Here is a 23,643-nt window from a genome sequence, read left to right on the forward strand (position 1 = left end):
ATAACAAAGCACTTTATCTGACATACTGTTTGCACTTTACCATGTATTTTGTCCTGTTGTATCCTCACTTTTATTCATTAAATACAGATATGTACTATGATTTTCTGTATTCATATGCAAGGTGATTTTATTTTTAATTTATTTGTTTTCAAGTAAGCCTTTGAAATATGCAGACTAATGCAGATTTGATCTAGCTTAAAGTTCTGTAATGATGGATTTCTGTATCCTGAAAATAACCACTCAGACATGTAAAATTGAGAAAACTTACTTGACCTGAAAGTTTATTCTGAAATACATTGAAATGATAACATTAATAGTGTTCATAATATAGAGTAATGACACAATATTGATACCTTGACATACAGATAGTAAATGGAAAACCTGAAATTAGTCTTCCACTTTAAGCTGTGATGATCCAGAAAGCATGGTAGCTGTCAGAGCACTTCCTTCTCTTTCAAACATGGAGGAATACATACAACTAAAGATTTAGTATAATACTTATATACTAGTATTGTGTAAGATGAATGGATAATTTTGGTAAGTGGCATCATCTTAGCTTCACCAAGGGCAAACCTTATCTGACCAACCTAGTGGCCTTCTATGATGGAGTGACTACATCAGTGGACAAGGGAAGAGGAATGGAAGTCATTTATCTGGACTTCAGTAAGGCTTTTGACACAGTCCCCCACAACATCCTTCTCTCTAAACAGGAAAGATATGGATTTGATGGATGGACTACCAGTAGAAACTTAACTTAGTTTTCACTGACATCCCAGTAATGAAGTGAACTAAGTGGCCATGTGTTATGTAAAGATGCTCTTAAAAGAGCTTATTTCTTTTCTGTAGAGATGTGCATGCTACCTTGTAGCTAACATTCCAGGAATTATTTCTCATGTGCATGTGCTAAGCTCATTAACTTCTCTGTCTGATTCAAGTAGTGCATACCATGGAATACCAAATACACCAGAATTCACATATAGCAAAGACTAGATGTAAGTTATGGCATGCCTGACAGGCTTTCAGAAAAAAATGAATTCTTTATCACACAAGTTAATCATGAATGCACCACCATCTATTGTTCATAATGTTCCATTCTTATTGTCCAAATAGGGAGAAGAAAAAGAAAGGTAATAAAAATTTGGATACTGTAAATGATAAACACTTCTGGAAGTTTTGTAATTGGGGGGAAAATTACTTCAACTTTTAACTTGAAATTGCTTTTGTCCTGCAGAATTAAAAGCAAACAAGCTGTGCCAGGAATGTGTAGACTAATGAATGCCAGAGTCTGAAGTTATTTTATGCACAATAATGCAGCATATGAACTTTTATATACATCTTTCCTTTTTTTTTCATCCTTGATGTTTAATAGTATTCCATATATCAGCAGCCAAGCACTATTTACAAGATTCCTGATTTCTGAAGTTTTGTCTGTACTTCAGAGGTCAGGAATCTTGCAATTTTCACTGCTTATCAAACTGAAAGCACGACACTGTTGAAAAGAACAGCAGGGGAGAAAGACAGGAAGCAGAGATCAAAATGTAGCAGCAGGGAGACAAGTGAAAACAGCACAAAGAAATGGGTGACTGAAAGTACTAGTGAACAGGAGAAGAAAATGAAGCTCAGACAATCCATTAAAAGTGAGCAGCTAGTCTAGTGTTCACATGTTTGTCTGGAGCATTTGTACACATTTTTCTGCTCACAGTTTTCAGAGTCTTTTTTAGTGGCCCCAGATGTGAAAGAATTTTTTTTTGTTTTATATGCACAAGAAAGTAAATACAGCATTTTTTTAGGCTCGGGCTCTAAAAACATTGCATGCATGAAAGTATTAAGAGAGAAAATATTTCCAAACTTTTCCACCTTTTGTCTGTTCTCACCTTTCTAATTTTTCTCAGTTTTCTGAAGTCAGGAAGGAAAAGAACATGGGTTGGTTGTTAAATCCTCTGATTTGTCAGGAAATTAAACACTTCACTGGCATGTTGTCCAAGAAAGGAGATGTTTCTGACAGTGGAGAGAAAGGCAGAGGCTGAGACTCCTTTATGTAGCATTGCTGCCACAACAGAAGAGAAGCCTCATTCTCAATGCACTGAATCAAAATAAATGGCTGAAGTTGGAAGGGACCTCTGGAGGTCATCTGGTCCAACCAGCCTGCTCAAGGAAGGCAAATTCCAGCCAGTTGATCGGGACTGTGTTCAGAGAGCTTTTGACCACCTTTAAGGAGGGAAACTTCACAGTCTTTCTGGGTAGCCTGTTCCAGTGCTCAGTCACCCTTAAAGTAAAAAAAAGTTTCCTTGTGTTCAGAGGGAACCTCCTGTGTTTCCGTTTGTCCCCATTGCCTTGTCCTGTCACAGGGCACCACTGAAAAGAGCCTATCTTCATTCTGTTTGCACCCTCTTTTTAGTTATTTGTGTACATTAACAAGATCCCCTCCTGCGCCCTCTTTAGGCTAAATGATCCCAGTGGTATACCAGAGAGATGCCTACCCCAGTCCCTTATCATCTTTGTGGACACTTCATTGTAGAGGTTAATCAAGTTGGTTAATCATGAATTTCCCTTTGTGAAGCCATGCTGACTATGCCTCATGATTCTCTTGTTGTTCATATGCATCAAAATCGTTTCCAGGATTAGCTGCTCTATCACATGCTAAGGGATTGAGGTTGGGCTGACTAGACTGTAGTTCCTTGGGTCTTCCTACTTGTCCTTGAAGACAGAAGTGACATTCTCTTTCCTCCAGTCTTCGGGCACTTCTCCCAGTTGCCATGATTGATAAAAGGTTGTTGACAGTGATCTTGAAATGATCTGCCAATTCGCTCAACATTTTTATGGGCATCTCATCAGGGTCCATGTACCTATGGATGTCCAAGCTGCTTAAACATTCCCAGACTTGATCTTCTTTCACCAAGGATACATTCCAATAATGCCACCTTTTCCAGTCCTCTCTTTAATGCTAACCCACAAACTCTCCTTCAGCCTATCATCCATCTTCAGTTCTTTCACATAAAGGACACAAGACTTCCAAGACTGAGATATTTCTACTGTTCTACAGAGTGCCGATGTGCTGTGGTGGTGGAAGAGCAGATGTCAAAGTAGTATAGGAGAACCTCTCAGCATTGGACACCATTATTTAAACACGGAAAAAAAAAGCTTTCTTTCATTTTCTTAATGCATTTTTTTCAAAGCAAAACACAATCAGCTTTCATATTCAGTGAAACAATCTTAAAGGAAAAGACTGGACTTTCTTGTTTGCAATATTCATAGGAATAGGAATACTTATAGAATGCGTTAATTTTTCATTACTTTTATGTGGACTCCAATTGAGCTATTTCTTCGTTATTGTATTTGGAAATAAAGGCCATCAATTTTCAAGTAATGTTTTGTTAGTCTACTTAACAGACACAGTAACCTATAGTTACTTTGATTAGTATGAACATTTTGAAATATATTTACAAATATGTTTCAGCTAGCCCATAGAGCTATGGGTAATAAAAGATGTTAGCACATATATGTAAAACTGCAATTATTTGTAAAAATGCAAAGGTTAAAGATTTTACAGATGGGTATTATGATGGGTCTTCCTAAACATGTTTCCCTTCAGTGCAAAGACTCTTATTCTCACAATGTATTACTAACATATTTGTCTGGTAAATTTTAAAAGAGCTTATGTTCTAGAACCAGTCTCCCACGTACAAGTTGATCAATAAACAATTTCTTTCCACACAGAGAATTAGAAGTGTCGTGAGTTATATGTGCAGTTGTATTCTAGTATTACTTTACCTTGCTTAAAGGATACGGTGAATTAATTATTTAAATGCATGCAAACAAACATGGGTGGTTTTGTGGATCAATATGCTTTCATGATAACATGAGGGAGACTGTTGTCCTCTGAAATGCGTTATATTATGTAGTGGAGTTTAAGTTCTTTGTATCGTTTCACCATATAGAGACATTGATCAATATAAGAACTATATTGTGTTGTTACAAATTTTGACACTGAATTGAACAGAGTACTTACAGATTTCTTTTTCTTGAATGATTTCTGAGCAACTGACTTCAACCAGAAATATTACAGAAGAGTAGTCTGTGCCTCTAGTAGTGAGGAGTAATAAATATAACAGTAAGCAAAAGAAAAAGAGGAGTTCTGATAAAAATAGGTAGACTGAGTGTGGATCATATTATCAATGTATGGAATTTGTTGTTGCAGTAACAGTACTAGAAGAATTATCGTAAATGTGGCGTAGCTTCCTAGAGCAAAACCATGTTCATCTGTGGGAAGCAAGGAGACTGAATAAAAGAAATCTGTTCTTAATTACTAGACATAATGAATACTGAGACTGAAGTTCTGATTCAGGGAATAAATAGATTAAAACTCGAACAAACAAAGGGAGGACGAAGCTGAGAAGTTGAAAAACATTTGAATTCAGTCAAATACGTAAGAAATTCACAAAAATTACCAGCAAACTGGTAAATCTTAAACCATGAATATTAAAGAGATTTGCCATTTTGTAGTTGCATATCTACTGGATATTTCAGAAAAATTCTTCAGATATCTGTCTGCCCTGAATATATTTTGGGAACTAGGCATCCAAAAACTAATGTATAATATGATGGATGTGAGGAAAGGTAACTGGATTTAAGAGAACGTGGTACTTAGAACTGTTAGAATGAGCTTCTTAGGAAAACAGAGAATAAAAATTCTGGAATGTTGTATCTCAAAACAAAAGTCTGTGCTGAAGCACTGGAAAAATCATTAGTAAATCATGAGTAAATCTCTAACATAGATATTTGTTACTGTGACAGAATAAGAAAAATAAAATCTGAAAGAAAGACCAATACATAGTACTTACCCAACACAGAAGGGTCCTAAGAGGCAGGGGAATTGTCACTGTCTATGGCAAAAGGCAATTGTATCCCAATTAGATGGAAAACAAAAAAATGGGGAGATGAAGGACTCAGATAAGATTTCTTGGGCAGTTAAACACAGTGTGATCATTTTCTGTGCTGGGAATCAGCACGCAACGTGTAACTCTGAACCTTCACAACCTCATCAACATTGATTATGCTAACATTTGCCAAACTGTAAAACAAATTTATTGCAGAGAATCTAGCATAATTTCTGGACATTTCCAAACATTATTTTATAAATATAGTACTTTTCTGATTATCTGGAACTCACAGGGGCAACCCATCATCACAACAAGGGTACTAGATGCACAAATAATACCATATGTATTCACCAGGAAAAAATTATTCTGTGGGAATTATAGAAGAAATCCCACACCTCCTTTCTAGGAGTTCGGATCAGGCCTAAAACCAAATTGTTCACTACCTTCTGAACTTGTTTATTTCACAATAATACTATTATTTTTCTCTGTTATGTAAGAAAGTTTTGTACAACTTCATATTTACAGTTTAGTTAGTTGCTTAAGATTCTATATTGTATCTTGGTATTGTGGCACAATACTTTTATACTATTACAGTACCCAGTGTTGTATCAACATTGGATGCATATTACATTTATACTAATTTATAATTACTTTAAAAAAATTAAATAATTTATTTTGCAGGCACATTAAGTTTACATAACTGTCCAGGTCAGGGATCTTAGAAATAGAGTCCAAATAATATCTAAAAGGTCATGAAAACTTCAGAGCAGGCAGATAACTTTTTTACTGTTACAGAACTCCCTCTAAAAGAGCTCTTGAGAGCTGAAAGCCAATGAGTCCAACTTCTTTCCATGGTAAACTGGTAGAGGGATCTTCAAGTTTCTCCTGGGAAACTTGAGGCCAAGCTGGAGGCTTCATGGTTTTCTGGGGTGGGGTGGGTTTGTAGCCATGGGAAATGCTTCTCCTCCTGCTGTGCAAAGTGTACCCAGCCTCTGCTGGACTCAAAGAAAGTGGGTAAAGGCTGACTGTTGCCAACCATTGCCATCCATTTTGGATGCCATTGGGAATGGATGGAATTGGTGGTACAAAGAAGCCAGTTTTGCGTACACTCCCCAAACAACATTTCCTGTTGTCACTGTTAAGGGTACTGGACTAGGTGGATATTTTTTCTCACCATGATAGGCCTTTATTATGTATTCAGACCAACCAAAATTTTGCATTCTGTCATGTTTCGGTTTAACTTGTTAAAGCATTTCACGCCAGTGAAGTAATTGTGTTTGAAGGTTTTCATTTTCAATATTCTGTCCTGCTATTTCCAGTATTCCTAGACAAATATTTTGACACATCTAGTCCAGACAGACACAACTGGGAGAAACACACTGTTTGGTGTATAAATCTGAGCATAAAACACAATTCATTATTCTAGGCATAGAAATTACAGTGTGACTTCAATCCTGACAGTACTTTCATCGAGTAGTAAATAGTATCCTGCTCTGACTGGACAAATGGAATTGAATCACAGGAACCTCCTTCACTCGTATGATTCATTTGTGTTCTCGTTTTCAACATCAAGAAAAAGTAATATGCAAAAGGCAAGATTTTCAAACTAATACATCAGTTAGGAAGCTCTAAAGGAAGGAAAAGGATATTACAAAATTTAGGTAATTTTGATGATTTTGTAATATCTCTGTGTAGAAATAGCTAGAAAATATTTTTTAAAATGCCTTATGTTGTTGGAATGCATATCAAATTTTATTAATATTTCTGCAATTAATACTCAGATGGACTTAGACTATTTCCCTCTTTTGACAAATTTTGCACTGCAAGCACTGAGTAATGTATTGCAGAGTCATGTGGGTCAGGAACAATCAGTCAGGTGAAGCTGTAAGCTATAAATACATGTTAATGTCGTATTTCATTTTACAAGGGTCACGGTAGACAACAAGCTGAACAAGAGTCAGTGGTGTACAGCTGCAGTAAAAAAGGCAAATCAGATCCCAGGCTGCATTAACAGGGGCAGTACTAGCAAATATAAAGATGTGATCATCCAGCTCTATGCAGCACTTTTTTCCTTTTTATTATTATTTTCCGTGTCTTTACTGTCCTATTAAATTGTCTTTATGTCAGTGCACGAGTTTTACCTTTTTCTGATTCTTTCCCTCATCCCAGAGTGGGGGAAGTGAGCAAGCAGCTGTGTGGTGCTAGGCTGCCTGCTGGGTTAAACCACAATGTGTGCTTTATATCAAAGACTGTGCTTCCTCTTCACTCTCCTTTTTTTCTTTCCCATCACACAGTATTATTTTTATATCTATGTTGTGATTTACTTCCTTGAAAAACTTTAACTTCTCTAGTGTGTGCTTTTTACTATGTTTTGTCCTTTTACGTGTATTTTGCCACCATTCCAGTCTGCCAATGAAACACTGTTTTTTTACGATTTCATCAGTGACCATTGAAAAATTATTGTATTACTTCACAGTCCTATGGTCATTTGCTTTTTTTTTTTTTTTTTAAGTTTTGAACTTCTAGACATTCTATGTCCAAGTAAATGTCCATAATTCATTTATTTCACAAGAACTCTGTTAAACCACAAAACAACAATAAATTGCAACATATAATAAGTAAATAAAAAAAATACTGTTTCAGTTAACTATTTAATAGGGCCCAAACTAACAGTTTTATTTTATATATTTTGTGATAAATTGACATAATTAGTTAATTAAAATAAACAGAACATCTGTGACCAAGAAACTAAAAAATAAGTGCATAAATAAGAAATTTTCCTTTAAGGTTGGTCAGGTGACCCTCAGAATCATTAGAGGTTTATTTTATTTAAATATTTTTTCAAAGTTCAAAAGACACTTTGGGGCCAAACACATTAGGAAAATTATTTATATGTTCCATTATGCACTGAAACTATTAGACCAATTAGTAAAGATAGTGTGTTTGACTTGCTTATGTCTGTCAAACTTTATAGAAAGTTTCCTAAAGCCAATTAATGAAACAGTCTTTGAATAATCTGTTATGCTTTTGCTATGTGAAAAAAATGCACTCATAAAGTTATAAAAGAATAGGAGTTGTCCAAATACTAATTTACTGTGAGACATGTTGATACAGATCATAAGAATCAAACAATGGAAACAGGGCCTGTCTTCTCAGTTTTGTATAATATTAATTTTTAATCTTCTGCAGTATCAGTGTGATTGAACAGTTTTATCACAATTCTGTGATCTATTACTCTATTACTCCAGAGATTATATATATTTTTATTAAATTTCATTTACTACAGCTATAATAACTATGTAGTGCTAATAAGCACAATTAAAATGTGATACTTGTAGTAGCTACCTACATAACAAAAAAAAAGGTTGAATTCGTATTTAGAAATATCTTATATTCTCACAAATATTAAAATGCACTTGGACTATATTGTGACAAGTCCAGATGCCTCTGCTTGCAGTGCGCCACCTTTCTGAGGGTTACACTAAGTCTCAGGACATAACCATACTGCAGAAGAAGAGGGCTAGGAAGGAAAGGTGAGATCCAGGTTACCTGCATGCTGGATTGCTGCCATACTCAGTCTTTGCTTTGCACTCCTCTACTTTCCTTTCTCCTACACAACTCCCAGTCCCAGTGTGGAGATGATGACCCCAAGCGTCTGTTTCCATAACACCTGACATTAGACAGTGATGAGTTTGACATCTCCGTTGTCTTCCTGCCCAGACCTGCAGCATTATCTCAGCAACCCTGCAAGAGCTATGCCCTCATCTTCATGAGGAAGGGGACACAGTTTTTTTTTCACATGGCTCTGCTACACATTCCTCACATTCTATCAAGTAATTTACAACAGAAAATTATACAGAATGTTGTAGTTACTGTCTAGGACCCCAGGAGCACCACATGGGCTGTAGTAGAAATGCAGAAATATTTGCTCTGTAGTATGGATTCCATCCGTCAGCTCTAGAGAAAGTCCTTAGAAATTAGGTTGCTAGCAAGTTCATGAACCTTTTTCATTTAGTGATATAATCACAGAATTGTAGAATGTTTGGGGTTGGAATGGACATCTGGAGATCATCAAATCCAACCCCCCTGCTTAAGCGGGTAACTTAGAGCAGGTTGCAGAGGATCTTGTCCAGGTGGGTTTTTGATATCTCCATAGAAGGAGACTCCACAACCTCTCTGGGCAGCCTGTTCCAGTGCTCTGTCATCCACAAAGCAAGGACGTTTCTCCTCATATTCAGATAGAACTTCCTGTGTTTCAGTTGTTACCTGTTGCACCTTATCCTGTTATTGGGCACCACCGAAAAGCGTCTAACCCCATCCTCTTGACACTCACCCTTAAGATATTTATAGGCATTCACAAGAACCCTTTTCAATCTTCTCTTATCCCGGCTAAACAGACCCAGCTATCTTGGCCTTTCCTCATAAGAAAGATGCTCTAGTCCCCTAATAATCTTTGTAGACCTCCACTGGACTCTCTTCAGTAGTTCCTTGTTTTTCTTCAACTGGGGAGCCCAGAACGGGATGCAGTACTTCAGATGTGGTCTCACCAGGGCAGAGTAGAGGGGAAGGATGAAGTCCCTTGACCTGCTGGACACACTCTTCATAATACACTTCAGGATACCATCCACCTTCTTGGCCACAAAGGCACATTGCTGACTCATGATTAACTTGTTGTCCACTAGGTTTCCCACGTCCTTTTCTGCAAAGTGGCTTTTCAGCAGGTCAACCCTAACCTCTGTTGGTGCATGGGGTTATTTCTCCCTAGGTGCAGGACCCCCATACTTGCCTCTGTTGGATTTCATTAGGTTCCTCTCTGCCCAAGTCCTTAGCTTGCCCAGATCTCACTGAGTGGCAGCACAGCCTTCTGGTCTATCAGCCACTCCTCCCAGTTTGGTATCACCAGCAAGCTTGCTGAGGGTGCACTCTGTCCCTTCATCCAGGTCATTAAAGAACAAGTTGAATAAGACTGGACCCAGTACTGACCCTTGGGAACACCACTAACTACAGGCCTCCAAACAGACTCTGCACCAATACTCGCAACCCTCTGGGCTCTGCTGATCAGCCGGTTCTCAATCCATCTCACTGTCCACGCATCCATCCATCACTTCCTGAGCTTACCTGTAAGGATGTTATGGTATATAGTGTCAAAAGCCTTGCTGAAGTCCAGGTAGACAACAACCACTGCTCTTCCCTCATTTACCCAGCCAGTCATGCCATCAGAGAAGGATATGAGATCTGTGAAGCATGATATAACTGTTAAATCAATACTTCTGTTATTACTGTGTTATATGAGCTCAGACTGAAAGAAAATCAGGAACCTGTGAAAGTCATTAAGAATTAAAGTGTACTTGCTTAAGTGTCTTTCCATCTACTCCAGAATAGCTGAATGACTAATGCTGTTAGTAAACTCAGTGTAAATTATTTAAAAATTTCCTTAAAAAAACACTTAAGGTATTTAATGATTATTAAATAACAGGGGGATAAAGTACAAATATGCCAGAAACACAAATTGCTAGCCATCCATTAGTCAGCTGGGCTTCATGGAAGCTGCAAACTGTTATAATTATCATGAGCCTAATAAACTAGCTACATTTGCTGTGTTTCTTTGCATTCTTAATTAAATTAATAATAATAAAGAACTTTCAACCAAAGATACATTATTTCAATCAGATATAACAATCCTCTGTATTACTTAAGAGCTTGCACTCTTTCCTTAGTACAAATGTTCAACTTTTTTTTCTTTAATGTTTACATTTTATTTGCTGTCTTAATTAAATCAATAAAAAGAAACTCAAGTGTCTGATACCAGCTCATCTGAAAACACTTAGTATTTCTAGGTGTATCACAGTCATCATTTAAGCTTATTCCATATGCTATATCACTTCATAATCCTGTAGGCTTTAAGACATATTTTTCTTTCATTCATATTTCAAGAATTCTTGAAAGGTACAAAAAGCAGTGATTAACAGTAAATAAAGCTGAACATAAATGATCGGCATAATTCTGTCTTTTCTTGGTCCCTTCTCTGTCTGATCCCTTAAATAATTTAAACAAACAAACAACAACAACAAAAACAAACAAACAAACCCCCAAGAAGTAATACCGATGCCAAAAATATTTTATTTTTCAGTTTGTTAAAACCTAGGACACAACACAACTCTTTGACTTACCTCTATTTTTTTTCTTGAAAATTTAAAGAAACCAAATGCTTTTCCAGATTTTTTCATGTTTTATGTAACAAGTTCACTATTTAAAAATCAAAATCTAAGATCACATATTCATGCTAAAGAAGTCCTTCAGGAACACCAAATAATAGTACTAAAGAATCCTGAAAATCAATAACTTTCCCATTTTACTTCAAGAAAGACTTTTTTTTTTTTTTTTTCCGTATTTTTCCTTTAGCTCTTGTCCAAAAATAGGAATTTTCACAGAAGTGGTAGACCAGTGGTTTCAGCAGGGATTCTTCATGAAGCATAAATAAAGCTCTTACAAGTAGAAAAGGAAATGATATTGCTCAAACCCATGTGTAAAATAAAATAAATGTAGGAATTACGACTAGTGTTTTCTTTCTGTGATGTTTTTTATTCTGCTTTCTAGTGAGATAACATAATATCTAAATATCATTATGTGTATAAATATAAGCTTATCTATTTTGTCTTTTCAGAATTTCCAAGATTATATATATATATATATATATTATTTTTTTTTTTAATAAAAGAGATACAATATCATTTGCATTTGGTGTTTAATGGGCTGTTATATTTCTTTTGCTTCAATAATATTTCATAGCTGACTTTTGGAAAAAAAATACAAACAACAGAGTGTTTTTTTCTCAACAGAAACATTTATTGCTTAGGGTTTTGTTTTTGTTTTTGTTTTGTTTTGTTTTGTTTTGTTTTCCCAGAAGTGATAAAATACAGTGTTAATTTATATATATGTTATATACATCTGTAAAAAAAAAAAAAAAAAAAAAGGAGATATTGTTTCTATTGTATTTTTCCCCTTTAAAAATTAAAGGAAAATCTCAAATAGTCAGAACAGAAGTTTTGGGTTACCAATTTTGGTGTGTTTAGATCTCACACAGAAAAGTTTTATTAACAGTTATTCTTAAAGCCAGGAAAATTCAGTATAAACATCTAATGTAAAAATTAAAACAAACCCAAATCTTATTCCTTTAAGTTGCTGCTGGCATGGATGGTGTACACATACTGATTCAGTCTTTATTTGGACACAGAATAAATATAGCGTTTTCCTAGTACCAGTATATTTACACCATAAAAATTATATTAGTGTCGGGGATTGGCTCAAGGAGCACAGACATGAGTCCACCAAGCAACTGTACGAGCAGAGCCCATTTTAGTTGACATAAGTAGGCCTTAGTTAGCTTGTCTATTAGGCCGTGGGAAAGGGGGGAACGGAAAAGTACTAACTAAGGCAGGGTTAGGATATTTTTGAAGAGATAAGAGTCAGAAGAATGTGGGATGCGCATAGCTAGCTAAACCCAAGTAGGTGGAGTAAGTAAATGTGCTTAGCCTATTAGATAGAGACAAGTATGCATAATTATGGTATTTGGTATAAATGCACGCCATCTCGGGCAATAAAGTTGAAGTATGCTTTATCACTCATATTGGGTCGGCCGCATTTCTTCCTCCGTCCGCTCGGGTCTGGAACTCTGATGGGACTTTTCTCTGCAATTGGCGCCCGAACCGGCGATCCGAAGCGGCGGATAGAAGCAAAAGGCGCCGGGAGAGCAGCGACCGGCGGGCAAGAGCGACCGAACACTGTGCTGCGGTGTGTCGTCTCCGAAGCCTGAACCGACTGAAGTTCGCCAGTGCTGGGCTACAGGAAACAAGGGCTGCAAGAGGTCTCTTAATTTAGCAAGAGGTACCGTACTATAATGATGAATAACGGGGAAATAGATTAAAAATGATGAATAACGAAGAGATAGATAACAGAGAAACGGATTAAAAGTGATAGATAATAGAGAAACGGATTAAAAGTGATAGATAACAGAGAAACGGATTAAAAGTGATGAATAACGGAGAAACGGGTTAAAATGATGAATAACAGAGAAATGGATTTAGAAGTAGCCCTAGATTTATTACAAAGCTTTTTAGAAAAGCGGGGGGTTGATTATAGTTGCGTTAAGCAGCTAGCTGGTCTAGTAGCAACGGGGAAAACTAAGGGGTGTTTTCAGGATCCTGATTTATTGTTTGATGAAGGAGAGTGGAGGAAATTAGGGGACGTGTTGTGGGATATGGTCATAGACGAGGATAAAACAGCTAAGAAACTGATGAAACCGTGGAGGGAAGTAATTAATAATATTAAGCGTCATAAAGTGAAAAAGAATTTAGCCGCGGTAGCTTCACAGAAACTCGGCAAAATGGAGCCTTCCGCTCCGCCGATGGAAACGGGCATATCTGCGTTATCAGCGAAGAACCTTAAAAGACTATTAACTTGGTGCAGAGGCAATAGGTATCCTGCTGACCTGTCAGGAGTTTTTCGAATAGAGACTTGGAAAAAGATGGGAACTGTGTTGTGGAAGGCAATTAGTCACCGCGAAAGATATATTCTCGGCCTTGTAACCATCTGGAAACTGATAAATACTACAGTGAAGCAATTAAAACCTGAAAAGACTGTTACGAGCATTAGTGACTCAAAACTTGAACTTTGGGTGAGAACAGCAAGTCCAGAGGATTGGTGTCAGACAACTTACTCAAAGAACCTGTGAAAGCTGAGAATGCTAAAGTCGTAAACAAGTGTACTATCAGTTCCTTTTACCAATTTTACCAATCTGCTTTTCCTGCATTTTAACCCTCTAACTTCCACGAGAGAACAGAAGAAGTCACTGAAAATAGAACTGGACAACAGAACTGTGTGACAGATTAGATCAGTTAACAGCAAGTGAATCTGACAGTCGGCAATGTGGTCATGATAATCGTGACGGGAAAGGGGGTGCTTCTGGGGACTCAGGGTATAAAACTTAGAAGTTAAGGAAGCACTGGTTTTGGAATTGGCAGTAGAGAATGCTAAAGTTTGCTATCAACATGTTATTTGCGAGTTTTACAGTGCATATTATGTGCTGCTGTTTATTGCCTCTCTGAAAGTCAAGCAGCTTGTCAGGAATGTGAGTTAATTGTTTTACTGGTTGTTGTTAGAATTGTTTCTTTGTGGTATAAGTGCACCGTAAAACTTTCTCTCCACTTTTCCCACTCACGCTGCAAGCAGCCCTGTGCTTTTCCGTGGGGTCAGAAATTACTGTTTTCAGTCGTGTTCATAAAAAATCGGTATTGGGAGGTGTTTCAAAACATAGGGAAGCACTTGGAAATATGAGGAAAGAAGATCTTGTAAAATATTGTAATTAATGGTGGCTGCTGTATAAGTTAAATGATTGGGAAAAGTGTCCGGGGAATAGAATCTTGAAGTATAACACCTTGTTGCAATTAATGTTGGTTTTAGGGTGAGAAAAGTAAGACAAAATAAATCCCTACAAGAGATCATTAAATCATTTCAGACAGCTGAGAGAGAGTTAACTGATAACACACAGGTCACAGTAAACTTGCCGAAGTCTGCACAATGTTTTCCTTATTAGCCTGTTTTCTTTGTGGGTATCTGTTTAAGCATGTTGCAATTTTGGTAGGTCTTTGTTATATGGTAGAGTAAGTTCACAGACTGTTAAATCATGAGAATCGGTTGACTCAAAAGGTGCGTTTTGTGATAGTATAAAAGATCATGAGTAATTTAGCTCCTTACTGCGTGAACGTGATGTTAAGATTTTATGTGTAGTAGCTGTTATATTTTTTTTTTTTTTTTTTTCTAGCGTACTAGCTTTATTCCAATATCCAGACTTGCGCAACTCTGTGACAGGCTGTCTCTCATCTCGGTGCACTAAATTTGGCCTTTTTGTATGCACATCAAGTGAAGAATCATGGTTTTAGAATAACAGTTGTAGCGCACCAGATGAGACACTATAAAAAAAAAAAAAAAAAAAAAAAAAAAAAAAGGCCTTGCCCAGTCCAGCTTGCTGCGGGGGGGGAATGCCAAATGGGCCTCCAGCGCGCACTGACCCATTTTGTCAGGGAGACCCAGAGGTATCTCCACCTGGCTGAGCAGTAAGCGGTTCAAGGTGCAATGCAAAAAATTGAAATATTGTCTTAAATTGGTGTGTGATCCATCTGCTTATTTGAACTTGGTATATGGTTTTCGTATCTGAGCTCAGTATTTTAGTTTGTATATTCATATTCGGTACCAAAAGAATCTTGTTTGGGGAGATAATTACAATGGGAACCGGTTCCACTGCTAAAATTCCACCTTGCTCCCCCTTAGGATGCATCCTTACACATTAAAGTAATCGCTTATATTGTTAGAAAAGCATTTAAATTGTTAAAATACTATGATAGATGTGAACTTGGGGTATTGTATGAAGTTATGAAGTTGTATTTAAAGGTTGCTGGAATGTGAACTGATTTGGATCTAGGACAATAGAATAATGGATTTATGTTTATTATACTGGTTTATACTGTTTTTTGACATCTCTAAATTGTAAAAGGTAAATGGAGCTAAGGAATGTGACTATTGCTGAGCTACTTGAAATTGCATATAAAGTGTATTATGGCTGGAATGAAATGGGAAAACAAAAGAGCAAAATATCCCAGGCCTGTGTGTAGCTCATTGTAACTGAGAAGTTTCCCAGAGCCTCCTACTTCGTACCAGCCAGTGTGCCAGCTGCGTGACCTTGGTTATATCTACACTGCACAGAAAGAAAAAACAACTGGAAAAACCTGGCTGCCTGCTTTTAAAGCAGAGAAAGGGGGGTTCTCTCTCCCCCCACTGCAGCGATGTAATAGAATGGAGCCGTCCGAGGGTGAAGTTTAAAGGCATCCTGAGCAGACCCATAGTTTTAATTAAACTGGACAATTAAACCAAAAATTTGTTGATGGACTTATCCTATGGTAATTAATTGTACGAGACTTCTTAGTAAATTCACCATGCTAGAGACAACGAAAGAAAGGCCGTTTTTTGAGACAAATGGAATGCCAGATTTGGAACAAAGTTTTAATACATGAATTCTTGTATTTGCCCAAAAGTCCTATACCTCTCTTGGGTCAGGATTTGTTAAGTAAATTGTAAGCTCAAATAACGTTTTCTGAGAATTCTGTTTAGTTGCATATCCTACAAGAAGGTGCTTGGATGGTGCAGATCTGCTTGTGCAAGTGAGAAATCTTCAAGGAACTTAGCAGCCAATGTTTTTGATAAAGCAAATACTACACTGAGAAATCTGAAACAAGACTTCGATCCGGTAAGGGAAAACAATATCCAATAAATATGACAGCCAAAATGGAGTTAGAAACTTTGAGGAATGAATTTATGACAACTTTACAGGATGACTGCATTTGATTGGACTTACAGATTTGTCTATGAAACAACCTGTGGCTATTGTGGGACAGTATGATGAGAATGCTAACAGACTAATATACCAATTGTCACTCTGATCAAGAAAATGCAGGGAATGAATTTAAGGCCATGATCCTTTTGTCATATATGTACCATTTGCGAAATTTAAGGAACCTCTGAATTTGATTTGCGATTTTGAGTATGTAGTCAAGATCCAACGCACGTATCTGATTCTGGACCGTGTTTTTGTTTTGTTTTGTTTGTTTTGTTTTGTTTTGTTTTTTAAACAAAAAGGGGAATTGTCAGGGGGGTTGTGTGTGGTGAGTCACTTGTATCTAAGTGGTGCAGCCTGGGTTTGCCCTGTGATAAAACGCTTTGTGACTGTGACCCGGAGCCATGCTGGGTCGGAGGGGGCCTGCATTGGTTGTGGTCGGGTCACTGGTTGGCGTTCAGTGGAGGGGGCCGCACCGGTTGATAACCTGGGGGAGAGGTTGTTCTTGTGTTTTTGCAGATCGGGAGCTGCGGTGGTTGCCGGCGCGAGGCGTGGGACCTGTGTTGTCTTCCTGACAGTGATTGTTGCAGCTGCTGTGTTTTGGATGCCTGCGCAGACAGGGACTAGCATGTGGATTACTTTGGCCAACATGACTGACCATCTATGTGCCTGGCTGCGATGTCTCTGGAAAGGGCGTTCCACACATGCTTGGTTGGTGTCTTCCTTGATGACTACAGCAGCATCACACAACTGTTTCAAATAGTGGTTGATGCAGAGGCATTGCAACGAACTGTAATAATACTAACACGGCACTTTGGATTAATTGCCACCTGGAAGCAGACATCGAACCACAGGAACTGGAATTGCTGGCATCTATGCCCATGGATGCTTGTATTCAGCCGGTTTGTGAAAAGTGTCAGAACAGTATACAAGAACATGAATGGACAAAACTACAAAATGTTAATGCTACTCTTGGTGACTACAGAAATGAAACTCGACGGTGTAATGCTTCACAGAAGAATGCAAGGGATATCATTGACAGCGACCCTAAAACCTCCTGTATGGTGTATTCTTGATCTGTGAAGATAGAGCCTGACCAGGAATTCCTTCTAACGCTGTTGGAGGACTGTGTATTTTGGGACTATTAACTCTCTTAACGTCCAATGTATCTATGATAATAGATCACAAAAGAGCAAGACGAGAAAAACACTTTTATGGATTTACAGAATAAGTCGAGATCCATCCACGAGGAGATTAAACAACTTACGGACCATTCACAGAAGATCAGAGAGGATGTGGGCCTCTTTGGCTTAGACGGCCTCATGAACTGGTTTGGACTAGGAGGATGGGTAAAATGGCTTTTGCAGAGTGCTCTGGCTATCTTAATCATAGTAGTAGTTGCATTAATATGCTTCAGTTGTGCTATATCATGTATTAAGAAGATTTTAGAGCAGACACTTGGGCAGGCTCTGCTCATTAAAAAAAAGAAAAAGGGGGAGATGTCGGGGATTGGCTCAAGGAGCACAGACATGAGTCCACCAAGCAACTGTACGAGCAGAGCCCATTTTAGTTGACATAAGTAGGCCTTAGTTAGCTTGTCTATTAGGCCGTGGGAAAGGGGGGAACGGAAAAGTACTAACTAAGGCAGGGTTAGGATATTTTTGAAGAGATAAGAGTCAGAAGAATGTGGGATGCGCATAGCTAGCTAAACCCAAGTAGGTGGAGTAAGTAAATGTGCTTAGCCTATTAGATAGAGACAAGTATGCATAATTATGGTATTTGGTATAAATGCACGCTATCTCGGGCAATAAAGTTGAAGTATGCTTTATCACTCATATTGGGTCGGCCGCATTTCTTCCTCCGTCCGCTCGGGTCTGGAACTCTGATGGGACTTTTCTCTGCATATTAGTAATTGTTTCCAAGTCTCCCTAGTATTCTGTTTATATTTGAAAATAATCTGTGTTCCCTACATAAGGAGCATTGCTATTCATTTCCAAAATTCCTCTTTTAGTTCATTCATAAATAATTACACCCATTTTGCTGTGCTCTTGGGACAGCACAAGCCACAATTTTCCAAAGAAATGTTATCCTACTGTTCTGGACTGATAGTTGGACAGAACTTGCCTCTCTTCTGTCAAATAGGGTGATAGATCCAAAAAATAAAAGAAGACATTAAAAGTTTACTTATCACTTTCAACAGAGGTGAAAGCCTGGAAAACATCCAGCTCTTGCTGATGTCAAAGACTGCTAATACTTATTCAGTCCTCCTAATATTTAGAAAACTTTGGTAATGAATGAAAGTATTCACTAGAGAGGAAATAGTATTTGAAGAGTCTAAAAATAAACACAGGCTATGTTTATTTAACTGGAATTAGTACTTTCAAGTATATCAGAAAATTTTATGAGGATAATTTTTATGACCTGACAGATTTATGATAGTAAAAAAAAAAAGAAAAATAAAAAATCATTTTTTATGGTTATTTCAAACTAGTTCAAATATTTCAAAAGAGTGGCAGTCTTAAGAACACCACAAAAAATCATTTAAGAAATCTGAAAAGGACCATGGGAATTCATTTACCCCTTGCTGCAGCCTAGAAGCAAAAATCACATTCACCAAGTTCACTCAGTACATATGCTTGTCTAGACTGTTTCTAAAGACTACTTGTGAGAGAAATTTGAGAGTTTCCAAGTAATCAAATCCAGTGCTTCCTTACATTTCCTTCGGCAAAGTGTTCTGTATCTCTCTCTCATTCACAGTAATTTAATGTATTCTTCTTTGTGCTGTCTGGCATAGGTTTGGAGAACAGATTATTCTCTTCTTCTATGCATCAAGCCTTCATATCTAGAGTCTCCATTTCTCTAAACTAAATATTCCCTGCTCCTTAATCCATTCTGTATACATCAAGTTTTCCAGATCTCTGATCATTTTTTTTCCTCTCATTGAGTTCAATTGGCCTGTATCCTTGAATTGTGTCTGTTCCAAAATTAAATACGATACTGGAGTTGATGACTTACTGCTTTCCAACGTGGAGAACATTCGAATTATTATTCACTGGGACTCACAGTTTCCTTGCTCATTTTTACTGCTTATCCATTAATGTTGCCTTGTGTTTTTTTCACCCAATTAACATTAAGTATAAAAAATTTGCATTTTGCCTTATCAAATGCAATCTTTTCTGAATATCTGTCTGAGTTTTTGATGTCTGTTTGACTTAAACCTATGACCCAAATTGCTTTCAAATCTTCCACTGGGTGTCAGCACCAAAATCAATAAAGTTTTATCTTTGTATGCAAGTTGTTAGTATTTAATATTATGAGATCCAGGATCCATTATTCTCAAGGAAGTCCAGATTTATACATTTTATCTTTAAAGAAAAACCTTAACCTAGTCAACTGAATGACTTCAATGCAATACTGTTGGCAGTTCTGATTAGATTATCACTGACCGAAATTAAAATTTAGGCATCGACACTTCAGTGTAACCTTACATCTAGGTGTCCTGAAGTCGACAGGTGTCTATCCTGGCACAAACACTGGAGAAGAAATACCTCTTGAACTCATATAATTGCATCTGGAAACAGATGTTTGAAATAGGTCAGAAGACAAAGATCCTAAAAGTGCCATTTCTAGTGACTAAGGAGATTACAGAATAGCTACTTGCATCTAATCTTCACTGCAGATTTCTAAATTCAGGTGTGATGAATCTTACTCCTTCAAGGGGAAGAGTGTTTGTTTTCTGGTCTGACTCTAAACTAGACTTCAGGATATCTAGATTTAAATCTCACTCTGCTACAGATTTGTTGGCTGAGATAACATTGAGGGTATGTCAGTGTTACAGGTTCAAGTCCCAAAAACAGTGTAGTAATGTTAGCAAGGTACAATGACTGAACTCCCTTGCTGTGATCTTTGTCATTATGCCACTTAGATGTACTTTTCAAACAGTAAGGCGACTATAATGTTTTTTATTTCATGTTCAGATTTTGTTTTCCTTCAGAGAAGGGACTTTCTGTGTGATTGCAAAATCTGTACCTCAGTCAATCTTCTGTTTCAGTATAATCTTTGCTATGTTAGCAACAACAACAATAATTTATTTTCTTTTTTTCTTTCCAAATGCCTTCTTGACAAAGGTTTCATAAAACAAAGTCATACATACAGACTTATAAAGCTAAAACATGAAACTAAAGTTAAAGAAAAATGTACCACCATTGGTAATGCAGAAGTCTTAAACAAAATCTTGTCCTAGATACCTTAAATTACAAGGCTACCCTTGAATACTGAAGCAGAGACTACACACTGAGAAGGCTGAAAAGAATAATTTTACAGAAATATATTTCACCACTGGTCATACAGAACTAAGGAGAAGTGAAGGTTCTCTGAAGTTTTCAGATAAATGTTTCATGTTTCACATTTGATTCATTGGTAGCGCTCTGTCAACCCTCTTTCAAAGAACTGCCTCCGATTTCCTCACACAGTAAAGGTCCTTCAGCCCAAATAGCCTTGACGTTTCATAGGGGCAACATGCCAGCTGAGTTTTCTCCAGTAAACACTGTTCTCCACCCCTCTTGCTGAACTATTTATAAAGAGTAAGTGAAAACAGATTACACATCCTGGCTTAATAGATTGACATACTTTATCCTGCTTAACAGCTTTATTGTGGGGAGAAGGAGAAGGACATCTTTGCAAGAAATAGTCCTGCATTAGGTATAAAATTTATAGTACCCCAGCATGTCACAAAATGCCAGACTGATGCATTTCCACATCACTACTTGTAATTATGCCCCTGAAGAATTAAATTTTAAGGCTAAAGCTGCTATAATGCAAATTATAACCCAATACTTGACTAAATGTCATTAAAATGTTAAGTCCATTTAGAGAATCGCTAATATTTCTTCTTCTGTTGAGCTCCATACAGATCAGCCTGCACTACCTTAGATCTATCTTAGAGCAGTGTGTTAGTTTTACTCGGGGTAGTTAATTTTCTTGATGGTAGCTAGTATGAGGCTATGTTTTGGATTTGTGCTAAAACCAGCATTGATAATATTGGGATGTTTTCATTATTGCTAAACAGTGCTTACCCAGACTCAAGGTCTTTTCTGCTTCTCTCACCACCTCACCAGTGAATGGTCTGGTGTGCACAAGAAGCTGGGAGGGAACACAGTCAGGACAGCTGACCACAACTGACCAAAGGGATGATATCACATGGTATTTATCAAAAACACAATTAGAAGTAAGCTTACTCATCATTGGTCTTTGTCTATAAATTTATCTCCTAGGAATATTCCTTTTAAAACATTATAAGGAAGCAAAGGTGGGAGAAATGGAATTATTTTACCTTTTGTGCTGCACTACAACAAAAATTCAAGATTTTTGAGACTAGAAGGTGACATTATGATTAGGTGGATGATTCTAAGGATGACACAAACTTACAGATTCAGCCTCAAAATCAGGAGGATGTAAATTTTAATGAAAAAGGCCTTCCACAAAGTATAGTCTATCAGGTAAGTAACTAAATAAGTAAATAAAAAAGTAGGTCTCTGAAACTGGGGATCAATGAGCTCCAGACTGGATCCTAGGCCAGCTTAATTTATTTGTATGTTTTGATCAAGTTTGTGTAAAGCAAGTTGATATGTTTGATACCTTTTTATAAAAAAAAAAAAAAAAAAAAAAGAATCTTATAGCTCACAGGTACTGCAGTAATAGAGAATTAAAGACTTTAAGAGTGCATAGTTAAGAATCTGAAAGATTAATGTTGTAGGTAGATTGAGACAGTGAAGAAATCCAGGAAAGCTGGGCACTCCAACAATAAGGGAAGCTTTTCTGGAAATCCTTAACCTGGCACAAGCAAAATAAAGTGCTATGCAAGTAAAATTAACAGTCCATCTCCAGTTTTAGCTCACACCTTTGTCTTATTTTTGCCTCCATTTAATTCTGAAAACTTTTTGGTCTTTTTGTATTATATATATATATATATATAATCCTTATTGTAGCCCACAATCTCTTTTTACCTTCTTTTGCTGTCTATTTTTATTTCTATTCTACTTCCCTTTCCTGCTTTAAATTCTTTATTTCTTTTTCTTTCTTTTAATATCTCTTTTTCACTTATCTGTGTTCAAGTTTTTTTTCTTCCTTTGTGGTATTTCTGCTTCTCTCATTTCACTAGTTTCAGATTTTATATATATATATATATATTTATTTGATTTATTTTACCTTATTTTTTACTTTGTATTAACCTCCTTTTCTAAATAGGTTTGTTTTATGCAAACACTGTACATTTTCATGTCATCTATCTGTCTCACATCAGTAATTTCTGAATCTGATGGCTCATTAACCAAAACTGACAGTATTAGATGTCTTACAGATAAGGCATTTCCCAATAGGTTTGGGAAAGTTGGCAGTTGGCTGGAGGGCAGAGATCCTAATCGATGTTCCATCAGATGAAAGACGATTATTACCAAACCCTGCACTGAGAAGCAGCAGCCAGAGATGCTGATGTTGCTATCAGCCATTACAGTGCATGCTGCAATTTGCCTTGCCAAGCAGCTGAGGACTGTGGGTGGGCGGCAGCCCCAGACACTGACAAGAGCAGAATGTATGTCAACAACTTAGAAAAGACTGAGCAGTTGCTTCAGTTTCCTTGCTCCTCAATTTTTATTTTCTCCTCTTCCTCCTACACTACTGAAGTTAAGCTAATGCTTTGACTCTGCAGAAAACTATTGTGGTGCTCAAGTCTTTGGATTTGTCCCTGATACATGTGGCAACTGACTTTGGTCAGGAGACATACCTCCATTACACTGTGTAAAGAATGGATCTATTTACCAATACTTGATGAGCAAAGCAAACAGTTAGAACTGTGATTACCAGATAAAGGCTTTTTGAGGACTAATGGTGCTAAATTATTGTACAAGAGAAGCCAAGCCATTAGCATACTTTCCAAAAGCAGGAACATATGCATTTCCCTATTTTTATTGTACCAGAAACTTGGCATTGTTCTATTTGCAGCATTTTCATTAGGAAGTATTTAATAATCTTATTCATGCCAACAAGTGAAACAATCAATGAACTCCCCCAAACTTGATTCAAACTAGAAGTTTGGAATTCCTAAGTCATCTGTTGCAATGGATAAAGTACAGCAAAAGGAGAAAAATCATGCACTAGACACACTATAGTGCACAGGGGAACAGAGGTATTTTACCTAAAGATACAAGTGTGAATCTTCAACTAAATCTCATGCAGCACAAGAAGTCAGTGAGAAGTAGCTAACAAGAAACCTAGGTAACAACATATTATATTAAATCAGCAATTAATAAATAATTATAATAATTAACCCTCCCCCCCACCAATTAAACAAGAGAAAACAAACAAACAAAACCACAACAA

At 37.1% G+C, this 23,643-nt stretch overlaps 1 long non-coding RNA gene across 1 annotated transcript in view; it reads right to left on the reverse strand.

Annotated features, from left to right (window-relative positions):
- Window positions 1-254: 254 nt before the first annotated feature.
- LOC135579041 (uncharacterized) overlaps window positions 255-23,643 on the reverse strand; it is a 30,946-nt gene continuing 7,557 nt past the window's right edge. Inside the window, exons 3-5 of the long non-coding RNA XR_010471307.1 lie at window positions 9,999-10,115; window positions 4,842-4,883; window positions 255-4,083 (exon numbers count right to left, since the gene is read on the reverse strand). This is a non-coding gene — a long non-coding RNA (uncharacterized LOC135579041). The remainder of the gene's footprint in view (window positions 4,084-4,841; window positions 4,884-9,998; window positions 10,116-23,643) is intronic.

This window comes from Columba livia, chromosome 1 (genome assembly GCF_036013475.1).
Source record: "Columba livia isolate bColLiv1 breed racing homer chromosome 1, bColLiv1.pat.W.v2, whole genome shotgun sequence".
Lineage (NCBI taxonomy): Eukaryota > Metazoa > Chordata > Aves > Columbiformes > Columbidae > Columba > Columba livia.